The sequence below is a fragment of the Chinchilla lanigera genome, unplaced genomic scaffold (assembly GCF_000276665.1).
Source record: "Chinchilla lanigera isolate Chin_1 unplaced genomic scaffold, ChiLan1.0 scaffold00044, whole genome shotgun sequence".
In the NCBI taxonomy this organism is placed as follows: domain Eukaryota; kingdom Metazoa; phylum Chordata; class Mammalia; order Rodentia; family Chinchillidae; genus Chinchilla; species Chinchilla lanigera.
The window spans coordinates 7,989,602-8,005,991 of record NW_004955445.1 but is presented as its reverse complement, the minus strand read 5'-3'; the positions used below and the strand labels follow the sequence as shown (position 1 = coordinate 8,005,991).

The window sequence follows — 16,390 nt, the reverse complement described above, 5'->3', positions numbered from 1 at the left end:
TAGCTCCTTCCCCAGCTGCTTGCAACCTGGGCCTGCAAGTTTTGGGTTTTACGCTCCCGTGGACTGAACACTTACGACCTGTAAGGTACTTCACAGCCAGACGGCCCCAGTCCTTGCCCAGAGCTGGCGGAAGGCCCATGACTCCCAGGCACCCTCCTGGGGAAGAGTCTCAGTCCGGCCTGACCTGAGCTCCATCACTTCCAGCTGCATGAACTCAAGCAATGATCTGACTCTCCAGACCTCGGCCTTTTCATCTGGAAAGTGGGCCGTGTGAGCCTTTCCACTTGGCGAGGTTGGGAAGGTTTGATGGGCAACGGGCGAGAAGTGTGCAGAGGAGGCTGTCCGGGGTTTCCGGTTTCCCGTAGCCGCCTCCTGGGGCCGGATCCCCAGCTGGAGGAAGGCTGGGGGTGGGGGGCGGGTGGGGGACAATGCTCGGCATTGAGCTCCTGCCAGCCCTGGTTTGGGGTTGGACAGACAGATCTGTGCGGGACCGGAGGACCTGGGCCCTGGCAGGCGGGGACTCAGGTTACCTCGGCGGCTGCAGCCTCGCGGGGGGCTCCAGGGGCGTTTTCCTTTCCCCAGGGAATGCGATTAAAGGAACGATGATCAGGGCCCTGGGCTGAGACCTTGGCAGACCGGTTTCATTGCAGGAAGCATGAAGGGGCTGCTAGGCGTGGACCCAAGACAGCAATGACAATATAAGTGACAATGACAGGAGGCCTGACAGACCGACCCCTCCCTCCTTTGCCCGGTCCAGAGCAAGAGGACGGTGTGGTCCCCATTTCACAGAGGGCAGACAGAGGTCCAGGGACACTCTGTACCCTCAAGCCGACCCCCAGTTCCTTCCTTCCGTGAGCGCCCCAAATCCTGCACAGCCCGGCCTCCCGTTCCTCCTCCAGGAAGTCACGGCCGGTGCAGCTGTGTGGACCCAGTGAGGTGAGCTCGAGCACTCAGGAGAGGCCGTCCCGCCCTCCCTGCCTGTAGCAGAGTAGGGGCCACGCCGGGGCGGAGGCGGAGGAGGGGAGGCTTCACAGAGGCTGTGCTGGGCTCATTTCAGCGGGTGACAGAAGCCGCAGGCAGATCCGAGGGCACTGTCCCGGGGCCATGCGACACTTTGCTCTTTGCACTTCAGCTCTGCAGTCTCTTTGCTTGTGACCTCGGCAGCCTACGGGACATCGCTGACCATCTCTGTAGAATGGGTGTGTGAGAAGAAAGACTTCTGCCGGGACTGCTGTGCAGAGAACAGTGCTCAGCACAGTACCACGACGAGCAAGAGCGGTCATTTCTGATCATGACCGCTTCCTCCAGGAAGTCCACCCTGATGTGCTCAGGTTCCCCCATCACAGATCTTGTAATCAGGTGGGAAACTGCCTCCTCCAGCAGCCGGGCTCCACCGCGCTGGGCCCAGTACCTGGGAGGCTCACAGGGTGGGGAGGCATCCCGGACCCCGGCCTCCTGCCGTGAGTCCCCTCCCAAAGTCCTTCTGTGAGAGTTCCTGCTGCCCCTGCCCCGGCACACAGCTGCCGAGTGCAGGAGACACGGTAAGAAGAGGACCCCCGACAAGAACCATCGCTGCCCTTCCCTCTGCTTGGTTTTCTCAGTACGCTGGTCGTATTACGGTTTCCAACTTCCTGATGGGGGAAGCTGAGGCACAGAGAGGGGCAGTGTCTACCCACAAGTCACACACCAGTGAGTGGCGGGCTGGACTCAGCCCGGGTGAGGGAGGGAGAGAAACCTCTCCGAGGCCCTCTCGACGCACCCTTCCTAAAGGAACCAGCCGCACTGCCCCCGCTTTGCAGGTGGACCCTGAGGCTCAGAGGGGCAGGTGGGCTGCCCATCGGCCCCCAGAGACCGAAGCTGGGCTGGGCCTCCCGTCCCCTGCCTGTCAGTTTCTCCGGCCAGTGCTCCAGCCTCTGTTTACCCAGCCCAACACCCAGGACGCTGCTCTTCCGCCTGCCCCGGAGTCTTGGGCGCCTTCACAATGGGGTCCTCTGTCTGCGGCTGGTTTTCATTCCAGCCCTTTGTGCTGAAAATAAAAAAAGAAAAGAAAAGAAAACTTGGCTCCACCCCTCCCCTTTGCTTCCTGTGGGGGGGACTCGGCTGCTTCTTCCCCTCACTTTGGGGCTCGGAGACATCCACAGCCTGCCCGCGATCAGACAGCAGGTTGGAACCAGGGTCCTGGGCTGGGCCTCCCCTTCCGTGCTCTACCCAGCCTGGCTCTGCATCTCTGCTCCAGGCTCATGGCAGACAGAGGGCATGAGACCAGGCTGCCCCGATCTACACTACATGCCGGGGACCCTGCCATCCCCAGACTCGCAGGGTCTTGTCACCCTGTTTACCCCCAGGTGGCAGAGGGGAAGCGCCTAGGTTGCAGGGCCGGGAAGTGGCCGAGCAGGGAGCTGAGGGCCCTGGGCCTGGGCTCGTGGGATGGTGGGAAGGGTGCCCGGGCGGGTCCAGGCCTGGAGCTGAGCCACGCGGGAACAATGGGGCCTCAGAGATGGCGGTGGCCCGGGTGGGGCGAGGCAGGGACCACAAGGAGGGTGGCAGCGGCCAGGAGGCCTGCGCACTCTGCCTCCTCCAGCTCCGGCCCGGCCCTCTGGGCTCCTTGGCTCCTGGACCTGGGTGGACTCGGGGCTCCAGCAGGGCAGGGCCAGGCCTGTGTAAGCGACAGCCGCGATGGCCCACAGCCTGGTTGTGCTCATTGGCCCCACAAAGGCCCAGCCCTGGGCCGAGGGCCTTTCCTGGTCCCCGCACACAGGAGCAGGGCCGTGGTCAGTGCTCGTTACCCGGTGGGAAGTGAGGCAGGTGCTTGCCACACGGGGACGAAGAACTGCAGAAAGCAGGCTTTGGAGTGAGCGCCTGCTCCCCCGAGGACGGAGGGACTCAGCGGGGCCTCGGATGGCTGCAAGTGGGCAGGCAGCAGCAGGTGGAGCGGCCTGGGCAGCATGAGGGTGATGTGGAGTGGTGAGTGCCCGGGGCCTGGACGTGTGCTTGGCGCAGGTGGACGCTCCGGGAGCAGCAGCGCTTGTGCCGTGAGCCCCTGCTCTTTGCCGCTTGGTGCCTCCTGCTTTGGAGCCGCTGTGCCTGCAGACCCGGGCCCTGGATGCTTTTGACTGCTTCTCAGCCTTCTCCCTCTCCCTCTCCATTTCCAACCGTTTCAGGCGTCACCTCTGTGCTCCTCTTGTCTCAGCGAGGTCATCTTCTATGACCAGAGTGGGAAAACCTTTTAACTACACCTGACAGCAAGAAGTCTGACCTGGGGCTGTTTCTGGGCTCTAGGCTGGCATCTCTTCACTGCCTTTCTCCTCATGAGCTCCCCCACAGCTGCTGTGGCACCAGATATCATGTCCCATATCACATTCTACCTTGAAAGAGAAGTGGCGGACAGCAAAAGGGATTTTACTACTCCAGGATCTCACTCTTTTATGGAGAAGGATGACACTGTTGTACGTCCCAGCAGATATCCCCTGGTGTCCCATGGGATAATGGAATCAGACCCAGAAAGAAATTCCCATGGCTGACTTAGAGCACTTGGGATCCAGCCTCTCTGACTGTCCCAAAGCAATGTGGGCTTGGAAGACACTGGTCATGCTGGCTCTGCCACCGTGAGAGTCTCCCTGAACCTGACTCCTAGGTTGCCTGGGCGTGCTCCGTCCTCCCCGGGCCTGCCCAGCGGCCCCTGTGCTGCCTCCATCAGGGTTCGTGTCCATGCACCACAGCCACAGAGGGCGCTGTGCCGCTGCACGGGCTCCTCATGTGCGTAAGGCTGCGCATTGAGTCCTGAGTCAGCGACGCCAGTGTCCTCCCGGCTCAGAAAGCCCCGCGGCCCTGCAGCCCTGACTCTGGACCTGGAGCCGTGGACCCCCGCCCACGGCCTGCCCCCTCCCGGCGGAAGCCTCCTCCCCACCCTCTCCGGCCCCGCCCTGCCGGACAGGTCCTGCACTCCCGGCCCTGGCGCACAGCCTGTGAGCTGGGCAGCAGTGTGGACTGATGCAGGCCCTTGGGGGGCCCCTGGTTGGGCGTGGAAGATGTGGCAGAGGGGGAGCAGCCTTCCCGCTCCCCCAAACATGTCAAGCCCTTTTACCTCTCCCCTGTTGCTGCCTCTGCTGGGTGTGCTTTCTCCTGACCTCTCCACGTCTGCCCAACTCCTCACTTAAACTGGGCTTTGATCGTCCCAGGCCCTCTGTCCACACCCCAGTTATTTTTCTGCTGAGCGCTCGCTTCCTGCGCAGTCAGCCCTCGGTACCCGCGGATCCAGCCCACTGCGGTGGAGCGAGTTTGCCTCTGTCTTCGGACTTTCTCTCCTGCCTCGATGCCCTAAACCACCCAGTGTGTTAACCATCTGCACGGCGGTTACGGTGTGGTAGGTGGCAGACTCATCTTGTGGGTTTCAGGGGGTGCCGCCTACCCTAGCTTCATGTAACAAGGCAGCAGTTCGGAGCAGGGGACTTCGGGTCCACAGAGTTTGGTATCTATGGGGCCTGGAGGCGGCCCTGCCAGCACAGAGGGACAGGATGATTGTGTATTTACCAGCGCAGGGTTCAGCCGAGCGTCCCACCTCCCCAGCCCACCTCAGAGGCAACCCCAGCAGCCGGCTGCTTCTTGCTCCATGGGCCTGGCACATAGTAGGTGCACAGAGCCCTGGTGGCAGCGTCTCCGGCTCCTCCTGTGGCTGGGTCTGTGAGGATGCTGTCCAGGTTCCGAGGTGCCCCCTGCCTGTGGGCAACGGGCTAGGCTCCCTGGAGGATGCAGGGGGTGCCTCGGGCTACCAGGAGACTCGCTGAGCCCACGTGGCTCAGAGCCAGGGCAGCGAGCAGCCCACAGGTGCGGGCGACTTCAGCCACTGAGAAGGGCCACTTGCAGAGGTGAATTTACCAAGCTCAGTCCATCCTCGGAGCTCCCTCCGGGAAAGTCTCCTCCAGTGTTTGTTTATGTATTGTTGTTTAAGTCTGTTGCTCAGACAGAACACCCTGGGCGGTGCCGCAGCGTGGGAGCGCCAGGCTCACGCTGCCATAAGGTGGCAATCGCGTGGCCAAGTTCCCCTTGGGGATTCCACAGGAAGGACACGAGCTTCCTGCCCCCGTCATGCGTCTCCATAAATTCCGCCCGTCCCTGGGCCCGGCACCAGCACACCTCAGCTGCTTGTGGGTGGGGGCGTGTGCTGCAGAGGTAGGGCTGCGTTTAAGCAGAGCTCCAGGCTGCGGGGACCACCAGGCCCCGGTTCCCCTCCCTACACTGGGACTCTCCTTTTACTTTTGCTGTCAAAGCACCGGAGTCTTGACTCCCTAAACCTAGGTGGACAGAGCGGGTGCCCTCTCCCCGGGGTGTCTGGGTGTGTGACTTACTTCTCCCTTCATGTATTCTGCATTTTTCATTCATTCATCCAGCAATGTGAGTGAAGGGCTGGCCCTGAGGCAGGGGAAACAGTGGTCCCGGCCCACAGGAAGCTTCCAGCCCATCGAGGGTGACAGGTGGTAACCAAACCATCCCCAGAAGTGCTGGTTTGTGCCTGTGATGAGACAAGGTGGTGTGTGGCTTATCATGAGGGGTAGGAGGCTGGCGTGAGCAGGGTGGTCCAGAAGGTTTTCTTAAAGAAGTTGAGCTGAGAACAGAGGGTGAGCAGAGACCAGGTGGATGAGAAAGGGAGGGACCAGTGTTCCAGCAGGAGGGCTTGGCATGTGCAAGGGTCTTGGGGTGCAATGGGGCAGAAGAGAAGATCCTGGGGCTTTGAGGTGAGGGGTGAGTGAGGAGTAAGGAAGGGAGGAAAGGACTGGGCTGACTGCCAGGGAGCATTACCTCCCTGGTCCTTATGCTGAGGAGTGCGTTGCGGGGAGTCGGGCATAGATTACCTCTACCCATCTCTGCCTTCCTGGCCTGGATGTGACAATTGTTGCCTAGGCTTTTTTGGGTGCTGGCTGCTTCTTGCACCCTGCCTCAGCCTCCCTCATGAGCCATCTCGCGAAGGTGCTAGGGCGGAGCCTTGCGTGAACAAGGGAAAGTGAATCTCTGAGGTCTTCCCATGGCCCGGCCTGCTCTGTCCCACCCCGAGAAAAGAGGAAGGGGGCTCTGAAGGCCCCTGCTCAGCTCAGAAGAGACTGGGCTGGGAATGGGGAGGGTGGGGCCCTGGGGCCCGCCCCCCGGGATAGGCTTCCGTTTAACCACAGCCCTGTGACAGGGCCCAAAGGGGAAGCAGAGGCCGCCTGCCTTCATCCCCTGTACCCGGGCTGGGGATGCCCGGGCTGGGGGGAGGGCAGGAGCCGGGGAGGCCGCACCCTGGCCCGAGGCTGTGAGGCCAGGCGCCTGGAGGACTTTGGGGCCAGCTGGGCCCAGCTGGTGACTTCCACCGAGCCCCACCAGGACCTCGACTTCCTCTTTTCTAAGCGGAGGACCAGAGCCTGTCCTCGGTGTTTGCAGGGTCAGCACACAGTAGGTTCTCCCAGTAGGGCTAGCCGGCAGCCATGGCTGGTTGTCTAGTTAAGCTAAAGATGCTTTTCTTCTGAAAGGGGTAGGTAATTTGAACTCACACATGGACATTTAACAAGTATTATTAAGCACCCGCTGTGTTTCTACTATAGAGATAGTAATGCAGAAGCTGCCCTGCCACCATGCCTGGGCTGGGGCAGACATCACCAATCTATCACCTTTCCCACTGAAATCAGAGTTCTCCCTAGGACCAGGCACTGGTGGAGGGTTGGCATGTGAGGAAGAACTATTTTCCTGGGAGGGACAGCACACGGGAACGTGACGGTCCCAGGGAGGGCTTTCTAGGTGATTTAAACTGCATCCTCTCAGTCTCTTTAGATAAATACCTACTGAACATTTCCGGTGTGCCGTGTGCGGGGTACACAGCAGTGACCAAGGTGAAGCTGAAATCACGTCTAGGTTGACAACAAAGTCGAAAGCACAGTCAGCCTTCTGGGTCTGCAAGTCCTGGATCTACGGTTCCAACCAAACTTGGAAGGAATATATTTTTGAAACCTCGCACAGCCTTTTTTCTTGTCATTTTCCCGAAACAATACGGAGCAACAGCAACGGTGGCGGCATCTCCAGGTGTCTGGTAGGGTCTGCCACCTAGAGATGCTTTCGAGCAGGGGTGGCACACCGAGGGCACGCGTGCCGCAGCGGGCTGTTTGTTATCACTGAAAGCTCTGAAAGGTTCGCTGTCACTGACTTAGAGTACACGAGAGGGTGACACCGGTTCTGTGCAAATTCGGTGACATTGGGCATCTGCAGTTTCTGGTGCCCAAGGTCAGCCTGGGTCCAGTGCTGGAGGGTCCCCAGGGGTGACAGTAAGGAGATACTTCAGAGATGTCTCTGTACCCCAAAGCCCACCCCCTGGGGGGTCGCTGGGCACGGCAGGTGGGACTCTGGGAGGAGGCGGCGGGCATCGGATGGAGTCACCTAGGGCAAACCTGGGGGGAGCGGCCAGGGAAGGGCCTGGCGGGGACCATGGCGGCCACGTTCGAGGAACAGACAGAGCTGGCACCCTGGCTGGCCATGCCACTCAGAGGCCCGAGCAACGGAGGGACGGCAGGGATGGCGGAGGAGGTGGCGGCGGAGATGAGCGGGGGTCGGGCGGTCCTGGGGCTTTAGAGCAGGAGGGTTGCACTCTGGCGGTAGGGAGGGGACAGGGGAGAAGGAAGATCGCGAGTGTGCTAGGGGTGACCTCAGATGTCCAGGCTTGGCCTGGGCCGAGGCAGTGACCCAGGGGCGGGTGGCTGGGGCTGGCAGGGGCCCAAGGCTCGAATTTGCTTTCATTTTTCCTCTTACCCCACCCTTCCCGGGGCTCTGGGTCACTGGACTTTCCCCACCGCCGCCGCTTCCCTCCTCCCTAGGCAGCCCGTCTCCTGCCCTCTGCTCCCCCACCCCGGCTTTACACCTTGTCCCTGCCCTTGCACCCCATCCTCCCCCCTTAGCTGTCCGCGGGGCACTTTGCAACCCATGGCCGAGGCCCGTGTGGAGCTGCCTTCTTCAGGCCAGGTTTGTCCCCCGGTGTCCTGGCCGCGGAAGATACGTTGGAAAGGAGACCATGATCGCAGAGCAGGGCCCAGCGGGCCTGCTGGAGGCTGGCCTCTCTCCTGGGCAACTTTTCCTGACCTGGGTTGTTGCTGGCTGGGCCCGGCACGTCCCTTCCTCCCACACCGAGGCCCTGGGCGTGCGGCTGGATGGGGTGCAGAGTAGGGCTGGGGCGGCATCTGGGCTCTAGGGAAGGGGCACCTGCATTGATTAGTAATGCCTGCTGCGGGCCAGGAGGGAGGGCAGGGTGCAGGGAGCGCTCTTTGTGTCTCCAGCACGCACTAGGTCTGAGCCCTGTCCCCTGCGGAGGTGCCCCTGTCCTCAGGCATAGTAGCTACAGTCTGAGAATACTCCATGCCTCAGTTTCCCTGTCTGTGAAATGAAGATGGTGACCATGTCCGCGAGCGGCTGGGAGCTCAGGGGCAGCTTTCCTGCTTGCCCGCAGTGGTGGGTGCAGAGGCCTCAGCTGTGCTCCCGTGTTGTGTAGCTGCTGGGTGGCGGGGCTGGATTTGAACCGGCGGCTCTGAGCCAGGGGCAGCAGCACAGTTGGGCCAGGAGGGGAGGTGGCTGTGGGATGTCCCTGTGACCTCGGACCTCACTTCTCCTTTTGCCCAGCACACAGGAAGCCTGGCTGGGCCTCCCTTGCCCATCCTGTCTGCAGCCGGGTGGACACGGGGTCCAGGCCACCCCCTTCCTGTGTTGTGCAAGACCAGGCGTCCCCGTGAAGAATGGGCAGGCGGGTGGGTGGACAGGTCATTGCCCGCGGTTACCACTCACAGGCCCGCCTGGCCCCTGCCCCTTCCTTCTCCTCTGTTTCCCCAAAGTGCAGGAGGCGTTGAGCAAGAAGTAGAGGGGCCCAGGACATTGGAGCGGCCCTCTAGCCATTATCTCGTCCCAACAGAGCGGGCATGGGCAAAGGTGGTCACGGAGATGACAGCGATGACAGTCATAGCTACCATTTATTGGCACGGATTCCACGAGCAGGGCACTCGCTCGTGCAGTCACAGCACTCACTAAGTTGCCTATGCTGGCCACCAACTGGCGATCCTCCTGCCTCAGCTTCCTGAGTGTTAGGATTACAGGCGTGTGCTACTACGCCTGGCTTCTAATGAGGAGACTGAAGCTCTGAGGGGTGGAGGGACCTGCCCAAGGTTGTGCAGTTCAGCTCTGTCCCATCGAAGGTCACTGCTCGCCCCTCTGGCAAGGGCTGCTCTGGAGCTGGGAGGCCTGGGAGCGAGACGCGTCGAGCTGCCCTCTGCTGGGCAGTCAAGGCGTGTGGTGCCCTGGGGCCTCAGTTTCCCTGTCTGCTCCGGCCCGGGCTTCCAGGCTCTTGTTTCTGGGTCAGAGGGTCCGAGGCAGTGCCCAGGCAGGCAGTGTGGAGAACAGAGGGGGACAGAAGGCTCTGGGGACAGAAGGGGGCCCTGGCCTGAACCTGTCTGCTGGGGGCCTTGTCCTCCCCACTCTCGGGGATGAGCTCTCACGGCTGCTGGGGACAGAGCCCTGGCTGCCCTCCTGGGCCGACCTGCTCGCCCTTTGCTCAGGGCCTTCCTCCCGGTGGTGTTTTGGGGTCACCTCCCAGACACTCCTCGCCTTGGCCCGGTCCTGGGGCCAGCAGCGGGGGCCTGAGAGCTCTGACTCAGGTGAGCTTCAATCTCGCCGCTGCCGACCTCGCAAGTGACCTCGGGGCCCGCCCCGTGTCTTGGACCCCAAGTCCCTCCACCTATGAGAAGGGAATTTACAACAGGGGAACCGGGTGACCAGAGAGGTCTGGGAGCAGGAGATGACAGCGCGGCCGAGAGGGACGAGGGACGGCGGTGTCGCCTCCCAACGCCTCCGGGGTTGGCGAGGAGCAGAGGTGACGGGGGCCGAGGGGAGCTGGCTGGGCCGGGCGGGAAGACGCGGGGTGTCCCATGCCCCACCCCCTGCCTGAACCTCCGGCTGATCGTGAGGCCCAACGGGGGCTGGGTGCCAGGGTTGAGGGCCGATGCCGCCTGGCCCTGGCGTGAGGCTGGGCATGGCGCCCCTCGTCTCTCAGGTCCCAGATGCCAGGCCTGGCCTCAGGGAGCCGTGCTCAGACTCTGGGCTTGAGTCAGGTGCGGGGACCGGGCACCCCTCTTTCACCTGTGTGGGGAGCATTCCTTGCCTCACAGCCAGCACAGGGCCTCCCCTCTGACCCCATGGCCTGGCCCGCCAGGAAGCTCCACCCGCCTCCTGGGGCCGCCCTCCCAGCCGTGCCGCCCTCCCCTGCTGGAACATTTTCCGTCCTCCTCACGGCCCCTCTGCCTCTGCCCCGCTGAGTCCAAGGGACAGTGCTGGAACCCACGGCCCATCCACCCATCCTCTGGTCTGAGCCCTGCATGCCTCTCACCTCTCTCAGAGCAGAAATAAAAGTTTCCACAGAGGCTCTGAGGCGCTGCAGGATCTGCACTCTGCCCCAGGCTGCCCTTATCTCTGGGGCCACCATGCTCTCCCCTCCCCACTCCTCTGCAGCCACAGTGACCTCACCCCTGTGCCACAATGCACCAGCTTGGCTGGAGCCCCAGGGCCTTTGCACATGCCCTCTGCAGCTTTCCTCTGGCGCTTTCTTTGCTCCCAAGCTACCCCTCCATTCCTTTTCGCTCATGCCATTTCACTTTCTTCCTAGAACTTATCACTCACCCTAGAAATCATCCCGCTTGTTTATCCTGTTTCTTGTCCCCCTCCTTCCAGGGGAATGTCACCATCGCTAGGTGGGGGTTTGGGCTGTTTTGTTCACTGCTGCACACCCAGCCCCCAGCACAGGACCCGCCGGGAGTACGCGCCCAGTAAACACCTGTTACGAGGAAGGAATGAATGAGGGGGGTGAGGGGACTGTGCAGATGCGGGGACTCGGGGGCAGGAGACGCCCCGGCCCTGGACTCACAGCCAGCACTTTTTCGGCCGTATGGCTTCACGTCTGGAGCAGTGGCTGCCTGGGCGGCAGAGAGGCCTGCCTGGGCCCCGGCCTGCGTGGTGGGGCTGGAGGGAGGCGGCCTGTGGAGATCCCCTCGGGTTGGGCCATGAGTGGCTGCAGGAGGGGTCAGAACGCGCAGCGCAGGCTCAGCCAGGGAGGACAGGCAGGGGGTCTCGCCTCTGGGCTGGGCTGCAACAGCCACTTGCCCTGCTCAGTGGGCCGCGGAGATGCCGCGTGTGGGCAGGGCAGGGGCTGGGCTACTCCCGCCCTGTGGGGCCCTGGGCGCTGTCCGGCCAGGCCTGGAGGCCCACATTCCGGGCGGGCGCTGTCCCTGCCAGCGGCTGCAGGGACCCGCAGGGGGCGGGGTGGGGCCTGTGGGCTGCAGGCTGGAGACGAGTTGGCCTTCCAGGCTGGGCCGCCTGACCGCCACTTCCTGCCTGGCTCCTGGAGGCACGAAGGTGGGGGGCGCCTCTGCCCGTGCCACCCGGCCTTGCCTGCTGCTTCTGCCTCTGTGGGTCCTGGCAGCAACCCTTGCATCAGACCCGGGCTCCCAGCCCTTCTCGGGCCCTGCGCCACCACCGCGCCTCCCTGCTGGTGCCCAAGCCCCTGCAGCTGCAGAATTCTCCTCCATGGGCAGCCAAGGGGACTCCTCAGAACTGCCTGTCAGCCCTGCTGTTCCCCTACTGAGTCTTTTCTGGGGCTCCCACTGCTCTGAGAAAAAGTGGTCAAGCCCTCCCCTGGCTCCCTGGGACTCCCCTCTGACTCCACCTTCCTCACACACCCTCCTAGCCACTGTGGCTCCACATTCCTGAAACAGCTTGCATGTGCTGCCCCAGGGCCTTTGCACTGGCTTTCCCACTGCATGGACCATTCTTTCCCTAGGTGCTCCAGGTGTCTCTCCCTGCTGACCCCCTTTTTGAAGTTATTTCCTGTCCCCTACTCCCAACCCCGGGTACAGTGTTTCCTTCCCTGCTTGATTTTCCCCTGGGTGCTCATCACCACTGGATGTGTGGTAGTTTTCATTTTGTTCTATGATTCATCCTCAGGGGTTTTTGTCTGTTTAGTTCTCTGATGTGTCCTCCGTGCTCGGCATGGAGTATGTACTCAAGAAACGTTTGTTGAATGACTGAATGAGTAAACTCTATGAGTTGCTGGCAGATAAGGACATGTATGTGACAGGCCACACATCTAGTCTGAGATTAAACTGGGCAAGAAAACTGAGTTGGTCAGATGCTGGACCTGGTGTCTTGGAAATCACACGAGCTGAGATCACGGCCGTGACAAGCGGACCTGGAGCGCTGTCCCACGCCAGCCTGGGGCTGGGCCCCCCTGGAGGCTGATGCTTGCCTGCGGCATTCCAGGCTACAACCCAGGTTCTGAGATTGCTATTTTGAGCCTCCTGGCCCCAGGACTGTGTGTTCCCAGCAGGCGGTGTGGGCCAGTCCTGAGCCTGGGTGTGGCTGTCACCCTATCTGGGGCCCCAGGACCTTAGCCTGCTGGCTGCTGAGGCTGCCACACAGCCCCGCTCCCCGCCTGATGCCCCCTGCCGGGGTCTCCAGGGGTGACAGGGCCTCAGCCACCCTTGGCTTGTGCCCACCTGTGCGTCGTGCCTCTGCCCTTCCTGTTGTGTGACCTTCGGCAGGTCACTCACCTCTGGTCTCATTACTCCTCCCTGCCTGTCCTGTGTATCTGGAGATCTGTCCACCCACCTTCTTCCCCCTAGAACACAGCCCCTCAAGGACAGGGGCCTTTGTCTTCTCTGCCCGTGGCTGCATCCCTGGCACAGTGCCCGGCATGCAGTAGGCACTCAATAAGTGCTTGCTAAATGAACAGATGGTGAATAACCACTCTTCGGAGAGGTGGGCCCAGGGAGTGGGGCCAGGCCCTGCCTCCTCCCCCGGAAGCTGCTCAGGTCACAGATGGGGAGACTGAGGCCTGGAGAGGGAGAGTCCTTCTTTTTTTTCTTAATTTTTTAATATATTTAAAAAATTTTTTTTCTGGTACTGGGAATTGAACACACAACCTTGCACTTGCCAGGCAGGCCCTGTGCCGCTGAGCTAAATCCCCAGCCCCTCCTTCTTGTAATGTCAGTGTTGGCTCCTGAGCGGGGATTATGACTCGGGACTGAGGGGCGAGGTGTCGCTTCTGAGCCTGTGGGTGCGGGTGGGGGGGACCCCGGCCCACAGTGGGGATGCGAAGTGGCTGAGCCCCGTCGGGAGACTCTCCGCGTCTCTGCTATTGGCTCCCTCGGAGCACGGCTCCTGCCCAGTCTGGCCCCTGTCCCGCGCCCTGTGTATTTGGCTTGTAGCGGGGGGGGGGGCGGCACAGGCGCAGACCTCTGGCGAGGGCTTGACTCCCGGGGCTGAACTGTGGCCAGGGCCGGCGTGGGCCTGGGGTCCCGGTCTTCCAGCCACACTTGTGGGACAGTCTTGGGGCCCAGCAGTTTAGAGAGCCCTACATCTGCTCTCAGAAGACCTGGGTTCGAATCCCAACCCGGCCTCATCCCAGCGTTGGGGCTTCGGACACTTATCCTGTGGGTGATGAGAGGCTTGTCCCTGCTCCCCGGCCCCTCCCAAGCTCCTCTGCAGCCTCCCTCCTCTGGCCTCGGGCTCCAGTTTGCCCTCAGCCCTTTCCCAGTGTCCCTTAATCCCAAGAGATAACGGCCGGCTCCCTGGAGGAGGCGCCCTGGAGATCCACCTCCTCCTACGCCCCCTGGTGCCTGACTCCCCGGATGGAGCCCTGAGCCAGCCTGCACCGGTTTCCTCCGCCCCGCTGGGCACCGGGCCCTCGGGCCGAGCTGACTGCTGCCCTCAGGGTGCAGGGGAAGAGACAGGGCCGGGAGGCCGAGTATGCTCTCGGCTCACTCCAGGTCCCCGGATGCCCCGGGGTTCTCCCAAGGCAGGCCTGGTGCCCGGGCAAAGGCCGAGGACACCGATCCCGAGCTCCCCTCTCCCTGACCCGCACTGCTTTCCAGACACCCCAGGGCGACCGGAGGAGCCTCAAGAGCAGCAACTCCTGACCTCGAGCTTCCCTCGCAGACCTCCAGGTCTCCCCAGACCCAGGAGTCACCCTCTTTCTTCTTCTCGTCCCCGTGCCCCACCTTCCAAACACCCCGGCAGCAGCCGTCTCCCACCTCCACGGCCCCGGCCTGGTCCTGCCCACATCTGGTCTCAGGCTCAGCGTCCCCGTCTGGACAGTGGCAGCCGTCCCCTCCCTCTGCCACCCTGGAGCCTGTTCTCCACACAGGGACCCCTCAGAGTGCAAGTCGGGCCCTGTCCCTGCTGCTGAGACCTTTCCCGGGGTGCCCAGCCCTCTCAGCAGAAGTCCAAGTCCTCCTCGGCCCATGAGGCCTGTGAGGCCCCAGGGAAGGGGGGGTCCACTTCCCAGCAAAACCTCCACCTCTCTGGTGACTGCAGTTCCTTCCATGCTCCAGCCTGGAGTACTCTTTTTTTAAATTTATTTTAAAATTTTTTATTATTTTATTTTATTTTTATTTTTAATTTTTTCAATTTTTCAATTTTTAATTTTTGAATTTTAAAAAATTTAAAAATTTTTTTATATTTTTTTGTGGAGTGCTTCTTGCTATTCCTCCATAGGTTGGACCTTCATACCACAGGGCCTTTGCATGTGCCATGCCCTTAGATTGGAGCCTCATCCACCACACATCACATGCCCCCCTCCCTTGCCTCCTCAGGTCTTCACTCCATGTCGGCTCTTATAGCCTTCTCTGACTCGGGCCTTTCCCTCTGACCCTCTCTCACGGTGCCCCTGACCTATTTTTCCTTCACAGGTAGAGCAGATGGCAGAAGTAAAGGCTTCCAGGAGTGTGAGCAGCACACGCAGAGGGCGGGAGGTGGGTGCAGGAAGGGTGAGGGGAGCTGGGCAGCTGGGGCTGGACCCAGGACGAGTGACCAGGCTGGGGTGGCCTTGTCTCAGTCACTGGCTGGCTCTGTGACCCCCGGAAGCCGTGCTTCTCTCTGCTGCTGCGTTTGGAGACCGCCTCGGTGGACCATTCTTTGACAGCTGGGGAAACCAAGGCTGCAAAACTGCTTCCACAGCCCGGCTCGTGGTTCAGGGATGAGGATAAGCCCAGGTGCTAGCCGTCACTCACACCTGAGCGTGGGTGAGCGTCCCCAGTTCTCGTCCACTTGGTGACCCTAGGCCTGGAGGCAGGGCGAGGGCAGGGCTGAGCCTGGGGTGGGCCAGGGTCGGGCTGGGTCCCAGCCTAGCCTCTGCCTGGGCTTGGCTCCCTGCAGGGTGCTGGGTTGCACAATCACACCACCCACGGCTTTGACCGAGGTGGTGACACACTCTGGGAGCCACCCTTTGACCATGCAGCCTGGTCACAGCACCCGGCCTCCGTCAGCAGGGACACGCCCCTGCTCAGCCTGACTTGCGTTCTGCTCCTGGTGCTGCCATTTCCTGGCTGTGTGACTCTAGGCAAGTCACTTCCCCTCTCTGAGCCTCAATTTCCTCTTTGGAAAAGGAGATAATGATAGTTCTTGGCCCCTTGGCTGTTGGGAGGATGTGCTGTATCCCTGCAATACCAGCCCTCTGGCTCTTCCTCAAAATGGCCAGGTGCTTTCCACCCCAGGGCCTTTGCATGTGCTGTTCCCTCCTCCCGGAGCACTTGGCTGACGCCAGCTTGCTCTCATACTTCCTCTGGGGCTCTGCTCAACATCACGGCCAGGGAGGCCCTGGCCCCCACATCCCCTCTTTGCTGAACTGGTCTCTGTAGCTCTTGTTGCTGCCTGATGCACTGCAGTTTTCCTTATTTACCTGTCGGTCCTTCCAGGATGGAAGCTCCAGTTTTGTCTCTCTTTGTCGTGACTGTGTCTTTTGCCTGCAACAAAGCACCTGGCCCAAGAAGGTGCTCCAGAAAGAGCCGTACAGTGAGTGAATGAATGAATGAATGCACAAGAATTGCCTGGCACTAGGTCCTGCACTTAGTAAGTACTTGTATATTTGTTACTTCATTTTATTTGGTGCTGGGGATTTAACGCAGGGCCTTGCACTGAGCTATATCCTCAGTCCCTTTTAATTTTTTTTTTTTTTTTTTTTTTCACATTTTGAGACAGGGTCTCACTAAGTCACAAACTTGCCCTGGACTTATGACCCTCCTGCCTCGGCCTCGCTGAGTGCTGGGATTACAGCGTGCACCACCTCGCCCTGCATCCAGGCACTCGTGTTATTGCTGGTGGTCACTTTCTAGTGTCCGTTCGCCCGGCCCCCTCCAATCCAGCCCTCACCAGCCGGTGCCCTTGCCTTCTCTGCTGCCAGCTCCCAGCTGCCAGCTGCCAGCTCCCGCACAGCCTCACCCTGGGGTCAGGATGACCTCGCTCCATCCCAGGCCTGCAGGGCAGCTCCCCCAGGCCCTGCCTCGGGCTCCTCTTCCGTCTTGGGCAGAGGCTTCTGGGAAACAGCAGAGAGTGCTTGGCAGCT

General features: G+C 61.4%; 1 long non-coding RNA gene across 1 annotated transcript; it reads left to right on the top strand.

Moving 5' to 3' along the window:
• The first annotated feature begins 456 nt into the window (after window positions 1-456).
• LOC106149440 lies at window positions 457-6,981 on the top strand. The gene is made up of 3 exons (XR_001235634.1): window positions 457-936; window positions 1,133-2,163; window positions 6,793-6,981. It is a non-coding gene; the product is annotated as an uncharacterized LOC106149440 (long non-coding RNA).
• The last annotated feature ends 9,409 nt before the right edge of the window (window positions 6,982-16,390 follow it).